Here is a 17446-nt window from a genome sequence, read left to right on the forward strand (position 1 = left end):
TGTATATAAATAATTAAAAGTTTTATTGAAAAAGATGTCAGTGTTCAGTATAGAGATATGTTCATAATAGGTACACAGTATAAACATGCTGAATGAAAATAGGATTTTTAAATGACAAGCTGTAAGAAAAATTCAGGTTTAAATCAAAAATTTAAAGTTTGGTTTCTGTTTTTATGTAAATAATGTTTAAAATCCCTGTTTAAGGGACACTTGAGTGGCTCAGTTGGTTGGGCCACTGCCTTTGACTCGGGTCATGATCCCTGGGTCTTGAGATGGAGTCCCACTTTGGGCTCCTTGGTCAGTGGGGAGCCTGCTTCTCTCTCTGCCTCTGCCTGCCACTCTGTCTGCTTGTGCTATCTGACAAATAAATAAATAACTAAAAATAAAACAAATCTTTTAAAAAATAAAATCCCTATTTAAAAATAATAACAAAAAATGGAATTCAATCTTAAGGTAGATAATACTAAACAACATACATTGTACAGTATCATTTATTCGTCTTGGATACAGTACAAAGGAAAATGACTTTTTTTAAAGATTTTATTTATTTACTTGACAGAGAGATCCCAAGTAGGCAGAGAGGCAGACAGAGAGAGAGGAGGAAGCAGGCTCTCTGCTGAGCAGAGCCGGATTAGGGGCTCGATCCCAGGACCCTGGGATCATGACCTGAGCCAAAGGCAGAGGCTTTAACCCACTGAGCCACCCAGGTGCCCTAGAAAATGATTTTTTAAAGTATCCCTTGGGTGGTGGCTCCTGAGTGGCTCAGTGGGTTAAGCCTTTGTGTTCAGCTCAGGTCATGACCTCAGGGTCCTGGGATCGAGCCCCACACTGGGCTTTCTGCTCAGCGGGGGGCCTGCTTCCCTTCCTCTCTCTCTGCCTGCCTCTCTGCCTACTTGTGATCTCCCTCTCTCTGTCAAATAAATAAATAAAGTTTTTTTTTTTTTTAAAGTATCTCTTGGGTGACAAACATATTATTATTCATGGTAGGCTTTGGCAGCACATTTTGTGCGACAAATTTAAAGATTGTGTGCAACAATCTAAATATCTAAAGCCTTGAATAAAACTTTGGTCTTTCTGGTCCCTCTGTACAGAGTCTGCTGTTATTATTTCTGTATGATTTTGGTTTCTTTTTTTCTTGGGTTGCTTTTTCCTACAGAAAATGTTGGTCAAATTTCAATCATGGTCTTTTTATATACTTGTAGCTTAGTAGATTGAAATTCAAGATCAAATGTGGTTATAGATTTCCTATTATTCTTGTCTATGATCTCATTTCTTTATTAGGAAGTGAAAGTTAATCTATATTTTAGTTTCTTTATTGGAAATTGAGTTTTAACTGCATCTATATATTTTCATATTAGATAATTTATATTATCAGTTTTGTAAGATCTTAGGGTGTATCTTTTCTTTCTTCAATAATTAATAAACATTTTCACCTGATTGTCCTATCTCTCTACCTGTGTATCTCATTGATTTCAGACTAGTTGATCTGAAGTGAAGTAAGATAAATAGTAATTGCAAAATTGTGTATTTAGCTTTTTAATTTTTATTTATTTATTTTTAAAGATTTTATTTATTTATTTGACAGAGAAAGGCACAGTGAGAGAGGGAACACAAACAGGGGGAGTGGGAGAGCCTGATGCCAGGGGCTCAATCCCAGGACCCTGGAATCATGACCTGAGCTAAAGTCAGATATTTAACTGATTGAGGCACCCAGGTGCCCTCTTACATCTGTCATTTAGATTCTGTTTCTTTGTGTGCTATGTTTATTAAAGCTTTTATAATGGATATAAAAATAAATTTGGAAAACTTGAGGAAAGACATTAGTATCTTATAATCCTATACAATTTCACATATTTTTATCATTAATCTTTTCACTTTGATTTGCAGCAAAATGGTTTTCGTAGATTCATGTACTATATGAAAAAGCATATGCTACCTTTTTATAAAGTGCTATACATTACTATCAGAGTTTCTTAGGGCACCTGGGTGCTCAATGGGTTAAGCCTCTGCCTTTGGCTTAGGTCATGATCTCAGGGTCCTGGGATCGAGCCCCTCATTGGACTCTCTGCTCAGCAGGGAGCCTGCTCCCCCCTCCTTCCTGCCAACTTGTGATTTCTCTCTCTGTGTCAAATAAATAAATAAAATCTTAAAAAAAAAAAAAAGTTTCTTGAGTCAAAACAGATTCTCTCTCTCTCTTTTTTTTTTCTCCATAATAGATTCTTTAGAGTCACTCTCACCTCTTAAGCTTGTACCTGAAAAATTGGATTTACACAGTCGATAGCATGCAAGGACACATCATGTTTTATCTGGTGAATTGCTAAGGTTTTAAGTGATTCTAAATACTACTTTAGAAAACAGTAGTGGCTTTGAACGTAGGAGTCTGGTGAGGTAAATAGGTTATACTCGAGATAGCAGCTGAAGGGAAAACAAATAAGTCCTGTGAGAGGTAGCTGTCAAAGTGTAGCATCCTGAGATGAACACTGAACACAAGCACTGGAGGCTGAGAAGAGCACAATAGCCTTTTAGTGAGAGGATATTCTGTGTTGGAGCATCAGAAAGTGATCCCTCTATCAACTAGCACTTCTCTAGTGATACCAAGGAAGATTTTAAACAACTACAAGATGACACATTACTGAAGCAGTGATCAGTTTTCCATCTCTTCCACTTTGGTTATCATGTGGTCATTGATGGGGTTTCCAATGATTAAATCTGCAGTTATAAGAAAATCTTGCTGGAATTCTTTCTGAGTAGGTTCATTGAATTCTTTCTGAGTAGGTTTATTCCCCAGTTATATTAGGGAATTTATGTGAAAATTTTTATTTTTTATTCAACTTCAAGAAGCATTTTCTACAATTATCCTTGTATATCATCTACTTATGTTTTCTAGGTATTCTTAAATTCCAATAGAAGTAGTGAGAAGTTGATAATGATTATAAATACAAAGAACAAAATAGTATACAGAATAATATAGTTGTATAATACAGTAATTTATAAATGATGTATGGTTTGTGGTATTTATATAGTGCCTTTTTCTGAGATACTTCAGACTACTTTGATAAAAATTGTAATTACCTATTAATATTTTATAGATGAAACTAAAATACAGAATGTGATTTACCTACCCCAAGGTAAAAATGAAAATTTAAGAAGGTTTAATTTACTTCCATTTTGTATTAGATGTGTTAAATACTTAATAAAATAAACATATATTTTGTTTCAGGAGATACTTTTTATCAGTGTTCACCAAATGATGTCTTTTTCTAAATATCTTTTTAAAACAAAACAAAACAAAACAAAAACCTATCTGTCTATCCCAGTCTATTTTGGAAGAGAGGAATCTAGAGAGTTTCCCTAAACTTATTTTCAGGGTTTTAAATTCTCAAGTGTATGAGACCCTCAGAGTTGGATTTGAGTTTTATATCTTTTTACCCTATGTAAATAGTTAGGACCTCTTCAAGGCAAGTACAAATACGGAAGAACAGCATATAAAACAAAATCCTACTAGATCCTCTAAAAAATCTGCTAGCTGTATCATCAAGTTCAAAGGGTGCCTTTGATGTGTTCTGGATGAAACTGCATTACAAATAAAACAGTATTAAGTATTTCCAAAAAAAAATTGGGGGGCCTATTTAGAGAAAAATTTCTCCCTATAAAGTTCTGTAGAATCTGTTGTCTCACTCCTATTCCATTTCCATTTATCTCCTCTTTCTTTAGGAGAAAAGAATTATTAAAAGTAGATTAACAAAAACATTTTACAGAAATAATAGTAAGTTTAAACTTAGGAAAGAACTCACTAATGAGCCTATGTATTGTAGGGGGTGTGGGTGATCTTTTGCCTGCTCTCTAAAAAGCACAGATTAAATCAAGACTCAGTCCCAAACATAACTCTATATTTCTTTATCGTATTGCTATGAATCATATCCTAAACATTGTTTTCGTATATACTTAATGTTTCACTGTAGGTCAGTAATACCACTACATAATTTACTGATAAATGGTGATTGCTACCATGACACTTTTTAACAGAAAGGGAAGGAAAAAAAAATCCTAAAATTCACATGGAACCATTAAAGACTTTGAATAGCCAAAGTAATTTTGAGCAAGAAGACCAAAGCTGGTAGCATCATACTTCTTGATTTCAAAAGCTGATTACATATCTGCAGTAATCAAAATAGTATGGTACTGGCATAAAAACAAACATAGAGACCAATGGAATGGAAGAGGGACTAGAAATAAAGCCATGCATATACATTCAATGGATCTTGGCCCAGGGTGCCAACAATACATAATGGGGGAAAGGATAGTCGCTTCAATAAATAGTATTGGAAAATTGGATAGCCACAGGCAGAAAAATGAAGCTAGATCCTTATGCCATACACAAAAATTAACTGAAAATGGATTAAAGATTTAAATATAAGACCCCAAACTATAAAGCTCCTGGGGAAAAAAAAAAACATAGGGAAAAAGCTTCTTGATTTTGGCAATGATTTCTTAGATGTGACACCAAAAGTATAGCCAACAAAAGCAAAAACAAACAATTGGGACTACATCAAACTAAAACTGAAAAAGGAAAGGAGAAAAGGAGACAGTCAACAAAATGAAAAGGCAACTTATGGAAGGGAAGAAAATAGTTGCAAAATTGTATCTGATAAAGGATTTATGTCCAAAATATATAGGGAACTCGTACAACTTAGTAGCAAAATAAACAAAAAACAACAACACCCACCAAAAAAACACAAAAACAAACAAAACACTCAATAACCTGATTAAAAAATAAATGGGCAAAGAACTGTTTAGACATTTCTTAAAAGAAGACATATAAATGGCCAATAGGAATGTTACAAGTTGCTCAACATCACCAATCATCAGGATAATGCATATTGTAACCACGATGGGCTATTACCTCACACCTCTTAGGATGATTACAATATAAATAAATAAAAGCAAATACAAAAGAAGACAAACGTTGACAAGAATGTGGAGGAAAGGGAATATTTGTGCACTGATGGTAGAAATGTAAAGTGGTGCAGCCATTATGGAAAACAGTATAGAGATTTATCAAAAAATAAAAAAAAGAGGGGTGCCTGGGTGGCTTGGTTCATTAAGCAGCTGCTTTTGGCTCAGGTCATGATCTGGGGTCCTGGGATGGAGTCCTGAATCGGGCTTCAGGCTCAGTGGAAACTGCTTCTCCCTTTCCTTCTGCACCTTTGCTCCTGATCGCTCTCTCAATTAATCAAATATTTCCAAAAATATAAATAGATAGATAGATAGATAGATAGAAAGAAAGAAATACCATATTATCCAGTAGACTCACTTCTGGGTGTATACCCATTATTATTAAAATCAACATCTTGAAGATATATATTCATAGGAGCTAAGATATGGGATCAGCATCTTGAAGAGATATGTATACTCTCAAATGCATTCCAATATTCACTATAGCTCAGACATGGAAGCAAGCTAAATGTCCATTGACAAATAAATGGATAAAGAAAATGTAAGAACTTAAAATGGCATATTATCCAGGCCTACAGAGATGGAGATTCTGACATTTGTGACAACATGAAAGAAACTGCTAAGTGAAATAAGGAAAGTACAGAAACAAGGAAGTACAAATACTACAAGATACCATTTACATGCAGAATCTGAAATAGTCAAACTCATAGAAGCAGAGAGTAAAATGGGAAAACCTGGGTGGGGGGGATTGAAAATGAGGAGGTACTTGTTGAAGGATACAAAGTTCACTTACCTAAGATGAGTAAGTCCTAGATATCTTCTCTACAGCATAGTACCTATAGTAAACAATACTCAATTGTGTATTTAAACATTTGCAAAGAGGATAAAACTTGTGTTAAGTGTTCTTATCACACACACACACACACACTAATAATTCAGAGAATGAGAGGAAGCTTATGGAGGTATAGATATGTTTAGGGCATAGTATGGTGACAATTTCATGGATGTATACTTATCTCCAAATTCATGAAGCTGTGTGCATTAATTGTGTAGAGCTTTTTGTGTGTCAATTATAACTTAATAAAATGGTTTGAGAGAGAGAGAAAGAGGTGATTGCTCATGAAAAAGTATATTTAAGGCCCAGGATAATATAAGAAAAATTAATAGATACCATAGCTTTGTTTAATTTATGGGAAATTTTTATTATCCATGAAGTTTGTCACTGTTCAGATAGACTTACAAATTAGCACATAAATACATAATAGTGCGATCTACATTGTTATTACTTACTTTAATGTAGAACTGAGCAATGTTTTATCAATGGGTCATGTATTTTGAATCCCAGCTGGAAACACATGATCTAATACATGGTTTCACTATGTGAAATTCTGCTCACTATTAACTATTACCTATGACCTCGAATTGATTGATAGATTTTACTCAGACACTATTTCAGGTGAAAAAGAGACAACTTCTTCTTATAAACTTCAGATGGCAAAAGATATGATAGGCATTACCTGGCACCTGACAGACATTCAGTAACTTTTCCCTTCCTTCCGTGAATATCTATGTCATCCATCATACCATTCCTCTATAGTTGATATACTGGTAGTGCTGTAGGGGAATCTTAAGTCATCTGTAATTGAGGAGCATATGAAGGTAATCCAAGGGCCACATTTTGACACATTCACATCCTTCAGTCCTGTTATGCCCAAATTCCAAGACCTCCCAAAGACGACCACCAGAGTCCAGAGTCAAAGCCAAACAGCAAGGGTCGTTTATTACGAGTTCGAACCCAGACCTCTGCGTACTCGTTGCTGGTGACGCTAAGAGGTCTCGAGCTCAGGATCACAACACTTTTTATACACTATTTTTTGGGGAGGCAGGGACTTAGCATACATCATAGTATCTTGTAACAAATCGCCACATACCACGGGAAAATCAAGAAGGAACTCTATAATATGACTGGCGTGCTACAGAGCGGGAAAAGGCTGGGAAGAGATTATTGGTTAGGTCAAAGGGCTGTCATTCTTCAAACTGCTTGGTTGGCACCACTAGGGTATGTGTCACCTCAGGATTGGCCGGGGTCTCCCTGTCAAGCCGCGGGGTGCCAGATGGTTATTATCTCTTGCACCCATAGCTGGGTGGAGGGTCCGGGAGCAGTCATTTTGTCACATCCAATTCTGGGTGGGGGTTTCTCTGGCTCCAGATGACTGTTATCTCTCGGCCCAGAGCCGGGTGGGGGTCCGGGAGCAGCCACTCTGCCAGGTTCAGTTCTGGGCAGGGGTTGTTTGGTTACAGAGTGCCTATAGAAAGTCTGTTGGTATTTTTCCATCTCCTCATGGGTTAGCAAGCGAAGGTACAGAAGCAGAAATAGCAGTAATGTTTATAATTTAGGCATCTCAGTCCCAGCTCAAATGCATTTTCAGATAGGCCTCTCTCTGGTCAATCTATAGACAAAGACTTCTCCCCATTTTTCTCTTTCACATTATGCTTTTATTTCCTTCAGAGCAGTCATTTCAAGCCATAATCTTTCTGCTTATTTGATTACTCATTAATTACTTAAATGTGATCCTCTAGGTAAGGCTTTCCCTAACAATTTTATCTAAAATTCCATGTCACACATACACACGTCTATGCAAAATGACTCCCTGTCATTTTCCTACTTTTATTTTTCTCCTTAACATTTATTACTTTTAAACATCTACATATTTTGCTAATTCATCTTGTTTTTGTCTGCTTTTCCCACTAGAATAGATTCTTTCCTTGGCGCAGAGATTTTGCCTATTTCATTCCCTGTTCTTTCCATAACACATAGAACAGAGCCTGCTCATGATAGGTGCTCAATGAATATTTCTTGGAAGAATGAACTGATAATTATAGTAGAACATAAGTTCTGTGAGAGTAGGAATCCGACTTGCCTTGTTCATGGCTGTTTATATAGTGAGTGACATGATGCTTGCCTTACAATATGAGCAAAAAATATTTGTTGAATAAATGAGTGAGAAGAATTATATGGTGAAGAGATAGTGGGGAGAAGACCTTTGTGGCATTTTTGTGTATTTAAAGAGTTGACAGAAGGCTAGTGTTGCTGTAGCTCTCAAAGCAATTACCATATAAATGAGACAGAAAAGAGGTTAAGGGCCAAATCTGTGTACACTTAATAGGCTGTGTTAAGAATTCCAGGTTTTTATCTTAAAGGCAATGGGTAAGTATTCAAGGTGTTTTAATGAATGAGACCAAGAAGGATAATGGTGTGCAGAAAATCACGGAATTTCTATGACATATTATGTCTTAGGAAACCAACACAATTCTGTAGTCCTGGGAAACCATATGAGAAAATTGAAGACTTAATATAAAGTGGTCTATGTCCTTGTCCCTCTCCTTTTCTCTTCCCCTCCAAACACATTCTACACAGAGTACTAAAGCAGCCCTGCCACAGTTGATTCACATTGCCCTTGTCGCAATGCCCTTTCTTTTCTTTGTAAATGTAAGTTTACTCTTTTCATGCCGGAAGGTACTGCACCATAACTCTGAGATGAAATGAATGAAAGTGTTTATGTATATAAATTCCATAATTTTGACATAAAGCTTGCAGAATCAGGGGTATTATGGTGGAAACAAAACATACAAAGAGAAAATGTGACATAACTTTGGGAATTTTAAGCCTTTTCATTAATTTTGAATCTTTCCAGGGGAAGTGTATTTGTGTCACACTATATTTTACTTACAGATCATCAATTATGGATTATTAAGAGAATAATCTGTAAGTGGTTAGTATGCCATATTTTTCCACACTATGCGATGACAGATTTTTAGTATCTAAAAGATCTAAAAGATCACAATGAATATATAGGTTTATATATAAAACTGAATTTATTAATTTATAGTAACCAAATATGGTTGATATTCAGTCAACTCTACTGAAATGTGCACATTTTCTCACCTAAGGAAATCTACCCAGTAGGCCAATTTGTTATCAAAAGGTTGTTTGGTAAGCATAAAGTTAAGATATAGGATGGTATAAATTATTTTTATTAACATGTTAACTCTAATAAGAATACCATCATGCTATATCTGCCTGGAGTATAGCTATTTGTAGACAGAGTAATCAGCTGAAGATAAGATAGTTGAGTTGGCTAATCAGGGTATCCTCCTTCCGGAGAGTGCTTAATAAAGCCTGACATATTCTGTCTCTCAGAATCAAGTTTTTAATGTTTTCACACTTACTCCCTTTTGTTTATTATTTTATCATCACCAATTAGTTAAGATTCAAGTCATTATTGCTTTCTACTTGAGAATCCTTTTAATAAAAGGACTTTATTAGTCTTTTTGGGGAATTGTTGGCTACCTACCTAATTTTTTTTTTTTTTTAAAGATGCAGATAACTTGGATGGGCTTGGAAAGAATGATAGTGAAATATTTAGAAGTACATATAAGGGAAGTTTAAAGAAATAGAGTTTAAGTAGCCTATAAAAAAGAAGGCTAAATGTTGGCCTTAAAACTGTCTTCAAGCTTTGGAACATTTATTATAGTTTGGTAACAAATTGTTCTCCTTCCCTACCAAGAGCATAAAAAAACACAGTTGTCTTAATTTTTACAGCTGGAAGGTTGTAGATTAGGTAGTAGGAAGAATTTCAAGTTATTAAATACTGGAATGTTGCACTGAGGGAGATTGTAGAAACACTTTCCTTGCAGATTTTAAGGTGGTGTAAATATTCTACAATGTGGTTTGATATGGAAATAATATTCATGGAATTATTTTAGCATAGCAATATTCTTTTGGAGTCCAGACATTTATACATATTAGGCATATATTGAACAAGAAGTTGGTTTGTTTTTATTTTTCTTGAATTTCAACCTCCAATGTTAGGTCCATAATTACTTGCATTCTTAAATATCACCTGTTCTTACTATGGGTTTGCTTCTTAGAGGTATTTTTCAAAACCATTTAATCATTTTTTAACCTCTTCAAATTGATAATTATTTGACTTGCATTCCTAGATTCGTTCTTTTTTACACATATGTATGTACATATATATATTTGTATGCATATATATATATAACAAAAATATGTCTTTCTAGGATCTCTTGTATTTAAGTTACCCATGTAACAGGATTAACCTGTTTAAAGCTGAAATAAGGGTACATTATTCTCTTTCTTCAGATGGCTATTAAACACCTGGAGCCAGGCCACGAGGTCACCATATGTTGGTTTTCAGTTTTCTTTTATGTGATACCATGATAAGTAACCTTTCTAATCAGTGATGCTCCTTTCTGACCCCTTCAGACTCTGTTCTCCCCCTTGGCTGTCAGGATCCTTTATTGCAAACAGCTGTTAAAAGATGTTACTGATAGGGTAGTCAGGACAAAGAAAATGTTTCATATACAGAGCCAAAGACCCAAGATGGCATAAGGTTTAGAGTTTCCCAAGGGCAGAAAGTGTGTGTATATCTCTTCTATGATCCTTACATTTGTTTAAAAAAATTAAACAAACAAAAACCATCTAGCTGAGGGTTGCCGGGGGAGGGGGATGGTTTAGGGAGAGGGTGGTTGACTTATGGACATTGGGGAGGGTACGTGCTATGGTGAGTGTTGTGAAGTGTGTTAGCCTGATTATTCACAGACCTATATCCGTGGAGCAAATAGGACATTATATGTTAATTTTTTAAAAAAATATATAGCATTAAAGAACCTGTTTTCTCTTTGTATACTGTTTTACTTCCTTAATGATAAAATAATTATAAAATGTTTTGGTAATTTTATGATAGCTCTTTCCCACTTGTCTAAACTGCTAATTTTAATTTTCCCAAGGAAATCAAAGGGCTCTTCATCCCATTTTTTTTTTAAAGATTTTATTTATTTATTTGACAGAGAGAAATCACAAGTAGATGGAGAGGCAGGCAGAGAGAGAGAGAGAGGGAAGCAGGCTCTCTGCTGAGCAGAGAGCCCGATGCGGGACTTGATCCCAGGACTCTGAGATCATGACCTGAGCCAAAGGCAGTGGCTTAACCCACTGAGCCACCCAGGCGCCCGACTTCATCCCATTTTTAAGTATCTTTTAAGAACTATAATTATGAAAACATATAGTTATGAAAACATTGGGAAAGTTAATTCCAATTTCTTTTATTATTTTGAAAAGCTTTTTGAGTATAAGATAATCAGTTATTCTATTCTGATCAACAAGGACCTAGTTCAGTTTTTTACAAACTTGTTTTCTGAATATGTTATTTTACTTTAGATAATTACTATAAAACTACAACACTTATATGTATTTTTATTGTTACTTATATTTGCTATTTTTTATTGTTAATGTTTGCAAATAGTGTCATTCATTTGAAAAATCAGATAGACTAGAAGTCTGGGAGTTAATATTATAATTTTAAATAAGGAGGAATATTTCAAGTGTCTTGTCTCTTAGAAGACCATGGAGTATTTTTGAGGAGTATTTGACGGTATCTTTTAAAAATCCAAATACAAAATATTGTTACATTCAAAACTTCCAATAATAATAAGTTGATGTCTAAGCTTGTATAATGAGTGTATATGTTATGAATTAATACATCATAGTCTTAATTTGGAGAGATCTTCCTTTAAAATATAGGTATAGGATAAGAGAGCATTATGAACATTGAGTAAGTTTTTATATTACATTAGAAAACATTTTTTTATTGGCTTGTGACTTTATTCAATTGTAGTATGTTTAAGAGAAATAAGAAAGTAATTAGGTTATGTAGAGATATTTGGAGCATTAATATCAAATAGAGCTGATTCTAATCCAGGTTTGGTTAGGATTGAAGCAAATTGCTAAATCTTTCTGAACCTAACGTTTCTCACATTTTCCGAGATTTTAGCGATGATTAAGTGAGATACAAATATGAATATGCCTCACATGGTTATTGACTATACCCTGAAAAAGTGTTCATGTTAGTTACTTTTTTTTCCTTTGCCTACAACATTGCTGCCCAGAAGCTGTGAAGTGTATGCTTTAGTATCTTCAGTAATGGGAGATTCAGTTTTATTTCATCATTTTTCAGAAGACCTTTTTTCTATACATTGAACTCAAATCTGCTCCCCCTGGCTCTTACCCATTTATTCAACTGACTTCTAAGTTGGCATTTATATTTTGTTCCTATTCCTTTATATGACTTGCTTCTTAATGTCTAGGAAAAGAGTTTCAGTTTCAAAAACATGACAAACAGTAAATACAATCACTCTTCCAGGTATAAAACAGAAAATGTCAGAGTAACAAAATGAATAAAACTTAATTAAATATTATTTATTTAGCTACAACATGTGTTTCTTTTTTTTTTTAAGATTTTATTTATTTATTTGACAGAGAGAGATCACAAGTAGGCAGAGAGGCAGGCAGAGAGAGAGAGAGAGAGAGAGGAGGAAGCAGGCTCCCCGCCGAGCAAAGAGCCCGATGCGGGACTCGATCCCAGAACCCCAAGATCATGACCTGAGCCAAAGGCAGCGGCCTCACCCACTGAGCCACCCAGGCGCCCCTACAACATGTGTTTCTGTGATGAAAAGACACATGAGTAAATTAGCAGACTGTGGAGCAATGCCAGTATAATGCATACATCTTATTTTATTCATATATGATTGTTTCCTAGTGTATTAATGATGTGAAGTTAAATAAGCTTTCTCACAAAGAGAAAATCTATAGTATTACATAAAGTCTCATAGAAAAAAATCCTGCAAGTCCAAGAGGGGTCTTTACTAACGTAGTAGATCACTTAATGGCTCCATTCCCAAAGCTTTAAACTATCAAAATCATGAGGGCAAATAAAAAAATTAATTATACATCCTTTGTGCTATTTTTAAAAAATGGTCTGATAAAGAAGATATATATACCTTGAATCTAATTGTTAATTTTTATGAAAATGGTGTCTGTTGGAGGCAGATATCCTCAAAGACCTATATCTCTAAGTAGAAAGCATCAGAAGTCACAGGGTTTAAGGCTACAAAGGGTTCAACTGACTAGGGTGCTGGGATCAAATGCAGAGATTTAACAGTGCAAAATTTTCTGGCTGTGAAATTACATAGGTTTTCAGTGGTCTGCTCCAACATTATTTTTCCAATAAATCCTGTTTTCCTCATAAGTGGTCTTATAGAATGCAGGGGTTTTCACAGGATGCGTTCATTACATTTCAACAAAAAGCTTGTGTATATCAGAACAAAAAGGGTATTCCAGAAATGAAGAGGTGTTTTAGTTCAAATGGCAAGCTGGTGACCTGATGTTTTCCATGTTAGAATAGGAGATACCATCTTGGGTATGAGGTAAAGGACATTTCTAGAATGAAGAAATAGCTAAATGGAAATAACAAGTGAGTGTCTGCCCTTTGCTTTAGATGGGAGAAAATAGCTCACATAAGAAACTGAAGCTCTATCTGCCTCACATAAGAACAGAGTATGACTTTGTACAGTCTCCATACATGGTGTTGACCAAATACATCCACATGAAACAAAAAACAAGTGAAACCTTGGGATGTATGGTAGAAAGCTACACTTCTGCAATTCAGGAAGCACAGGATGCTCCATGAAAAAACAAGATTTCCTGAAGACAAGCTTGAAGAGAAAATAACAAACAATGTGAGGGAACAATCCACCAGGACATGAACAAGCAGAAAGATTAGCACACCAACCAAAAAATATATAGTAAATACAATAAGGATTTAAGAGACACGGTGGTTAGAATGGTAATATCCAATATAAGTTGAGTAGAATTTCTGGAAGAATGGGGAAGAATATTATAAAACTTTTATAATATACAACTAATTATGTAACTAATAATTTTCAGAATCAAAGAAAGATACAAATTCAAAGCATGAGCACCAAGTAGATAAATAAAAGAACACCAAGATACAGTGGTGAAACTGCACTATAGCCAAAACAAACTCTTGAAAGCAGCTAGACCTGATCACAAAGAAACAGTGATTAGACTGACAAATGATTTTTCATCAGCCTCCATATATGGAGTCCAGGTGACAATGAACTTAATACCTTCAAATGCTCAGATAAGATCAATGTTAGTCTAGAATTCTATAAGTCAATTAAAATATCACTTTAAAAATGAAGGTATAATAAGTATATTTTTTTAAAAATGGAGAACAAGAGTCCCTTGGTACCTGGGTGGCTCATTCAGTTAAACTTTGAACTCTTGATTTCAGCTCAGTTCATTATCTCAGGGTCGTGAGATTGAGCCCCACATCAGGGTTTGTGCTCAACAGGCAATCGGCTTGAGATTTTCTGTCTCCCTCTCCCTCTGCCCCTTCCCCTTCCTCTGTCTCTCTAAAATAAATAAACCTTAAAAGAAAGGGGAAAAAAAAAAAAAGAGCAAGAGTCTCTTGCTAAATAACTCTGAAAGGATGCATGTGAAAAAGAAAGAATTTTTATTCAGAAGATAAGGCTGGGACATAAGAAATAATCAATAAACACATTGATCTGCTTTAAAAAATGAAACAAAACAATGATTATCAAGTTTGGGGCAGTGAGTGGTTCACAAGCTTTTAGATTTTTGTAGGCAAGGGAAATTTCTCCCTGAAAATAAGCAAACCAACACACGGTTGTCAACTTTTAATTTTGCCAAGTAGAAACATTTTGTCAAGACTGCCATTAACATCTACACCCAAAAACCCTGCTCTCAGGGACCTTACACTCTATTGTAATACCTTAAAAGGAAAAAGAATAAAACTAATAAATAAGAAGAATCGGTTAAAATAAGAAATTTAGTTTCATTTAAAAAAATTTAACCACAAAAGAAAAAATTTAACCACATTGATATCACTCTTCTAATTTTATCACAGAATATTAAAAACTCCATAGAGCAGTACAGATCTATGGCATTTAAGTTCTATGTCTCATTGCACCCTACCTTCTCCCTGGTTTCTGTAAATTCTTTGATAATGCTATTTTTTCATTACACTAATATAATGCCTAGTGAATAGTAGATGTTCAAGAAATATTCTTGAATGAATGGGAAATAGTGTTTTGTTTTATCAGGCAATCCTCCCAGTTGGTTAGAAGTTGAGCGCTTGAAATTAGAGAGTCTATTTCCAAATTTCCCTTAGTGAAGACTGTTGATAACTTCACTCTCCTTCCTTAATCTCAAGGGCAAGCACAGAGACCAAAATTTCTCCTAGAGAGTCTTCCCAAAATAAATTGTAGGGTTAGAGAAGGGAATCACTCTAACATAAGCAATGGTTTATTAGTTCATAGAAGTCATAAGAGTAATCTTAATAAATCTTAACTTCTCCTATAAAGAAATATGAGTATGTGAAAGAGAACTATGTTCTTCTTAAGCTAATATGGTGGATAGTCCAAAAAATCATCAATCTTTCTCACTGACCGTACTCTATCATCTTATTTATTTTATTTAAGGAATAATCTACTATGATGGTTGTTGTACAAATTCCTCAAGAGCCAAAAAACTTCAGAATGCATTTAAATTACTAGTGAAGCATCTTGGTACCTTAGGGTGCTTATTTGGTAGCTGATAACACCTATGTATATACCCATGCAAATATATCTTCCATGTTCTAGGATCCAGCAGTTTAAAGAAGGGTATTTCTGAGTGTACAAATATGTTCTCTGGGTGCCTGGGTGGCTCAGTTGGTTAAGTGTCTGACTCATGATCTTGACGTCATGGGATTGAGCCCCTCATGGGGTTTTGTGCTCAGCATGGAATCTGCTTGAGATTCTCTCCTTCCCCTTCATTCTCCCCCTCTGCTCCTCCCACTCACTTATGTCCACACTATCTCTCTCTCTATCTCTCTAAATTAAATAAATAAAATCTTTTTTTTTTTAAAAGGAAAAATTCTCATGTTCTTTCAGGTACTGTGCCTCTTGCTATCTTAGTAAAAAATAAAATTTTCTTAGTTTTCATCTTTCAAGTGAATTTTTTTTTTATCTTGCAAAATCTTAATTGAGATGTCATGATCTTTATTATCCAAGTTGACATTTCTAGATAAGAGACCTATTTGAAAACTCTTCAGAGCCTTTTCCGAGAATAGTTTAACATCTTAGGAGTATTTCCTATACATAGATTTATAGTCCCGTGCTTTAGCCTGTAATTTGTGGGAAGTTCATGCCCTAGCAAAATTCCAATCCCCAGGAGTCCACTAGGTAATAAAGTCCTGTTAGCAGTGGGAAACTACCTTTCAAAATGTGTTATTCTCTATAGGATAAGAAGGCTCTATCAAAGGCTGTACTATGAATCTTGAGATTAAAGTTTTGGAAAAAATATCTTGAGCCCTTGACGTTTTGGGTAGAGATTTTCAAGGCACTTTTAGTAAAAAGAGTTTCTCTAAGTTGACCTGTTATTGTGTTTTCCTAATAGAAACTATGAACATTGTCCTTTTCAATGACAGAATTTTCATTTCACAGTTCTATCTAAACTTCAGGCTTCTTTTACTTCTGTCTAAAGTAAGATTTAGACCTAATAAAAATCATAAAAGATCAGGAGTATAGTCCAAGATTATGGATAATTTTTTTTGTAATCTTTTAATACATTTTTAAGTAATGTTTTTCTGTTGTAGTGAACACATTTTTCTTTGAATATGGATATTTTTGAGGTATGGGATAGTATTTTAAGACCCTAAAATGTTAGTTCTACTATTTTTTTAATATTAAACTGAAATAATATATTTAGGAACATACATTAAGAAACTGTCTCCTATAGGAAAAGAACACTAAAATAGTATAAATAACTTTCTCATAAAAGAGAAACTGAAACTTTAAAGAAAGGAGGAAGTACAATGAGTTGTAAGAACAGGAAAATTATATTATGATCTATAAGTACCTGTTGTTTATCTTTTGTAATGTTTTACCTTTCTTCTAGCTCAGTATTTCTCCAAATAGAGTTTAAAGTAGATAATAAAGTAAAGTAGTTATAGAGTAGATTTATTCAGAAGCATTTTTAAAGTCTAATAGAGGGGAACCTGGTAGTTCAGTTGGTTAAGCATATGCCTTTGGCTCTGGTCATGATACCAGCGTCTTGGGATGGAGCCCTGCCTGAGGCTCCCTACTCAGCAGGGACTGTGCTTCTCCTTCTATCTCTGCCCACCGCCCCCCAACTCATGTATGAGCTCTCTCTTTCTGTCTCTCTCAAATACATAAATAAAAACTTGTTTAAAAAGCCTCATAGAAATTATATGTCTCCTTTTGTGCCTGGTGGAAGGGAGCATCCTAAAGAGGACCCCAGGGAAATCCTCTCAATGTTATATGAATTAAATACGTTACCATTTTGTTTCTGAACTGTGTTTATTTGACATAAGATTTTATAATGGTGTTTTGAGAGTAAAAAGAGCAGTTGGGGAATAATAGCAATGAAAGTGAATGTTATACATAATTTTACCTTTGCTGTCCAGATTAATATATTTTTATTTCAAATATATGTGTTTTATACTAAATGGTTCTGATTTAATTTCAAAACTTATAATATCAGTAATGATGCTAGTCAGTGATCATATATTTAAAAAACTGA

At 34.6% G+C, this 17446-nt stretch overlaps 1 protein-coding gene across 4 annotated transcripts in view; it reads left to right on the plus strand.

Annotated features, from left to right (window-relative positions):
• ADAMTS6 (ADAM metallopeptidase with thrombospondin type 1 motif 6) overlaps positions 1-17446 on the plus strand; it is a 304096-nt gene that overhangs the window by 186583 nt on the left and 100067 nt on the right. The gene's annotated exons all lie outside the window — the stretch shown is intronic.

The sequence above is a fragment of the Mustela putorius genome, unplaced genomic scaffold, assembly GCF_011764305.1.
Source record: "Mustela putorius furo isolate JIRA1106 unplaced genomic scaffold, ASM1176430v1.1 tig00000145_pilon_pilon_pilon, whole genome shotgun sequence".
NCBI lineage: Eukaryota > Metazoa > Chordata > Mammalia > Carnivora > Mustelidae > Mustela > Mustela putorius.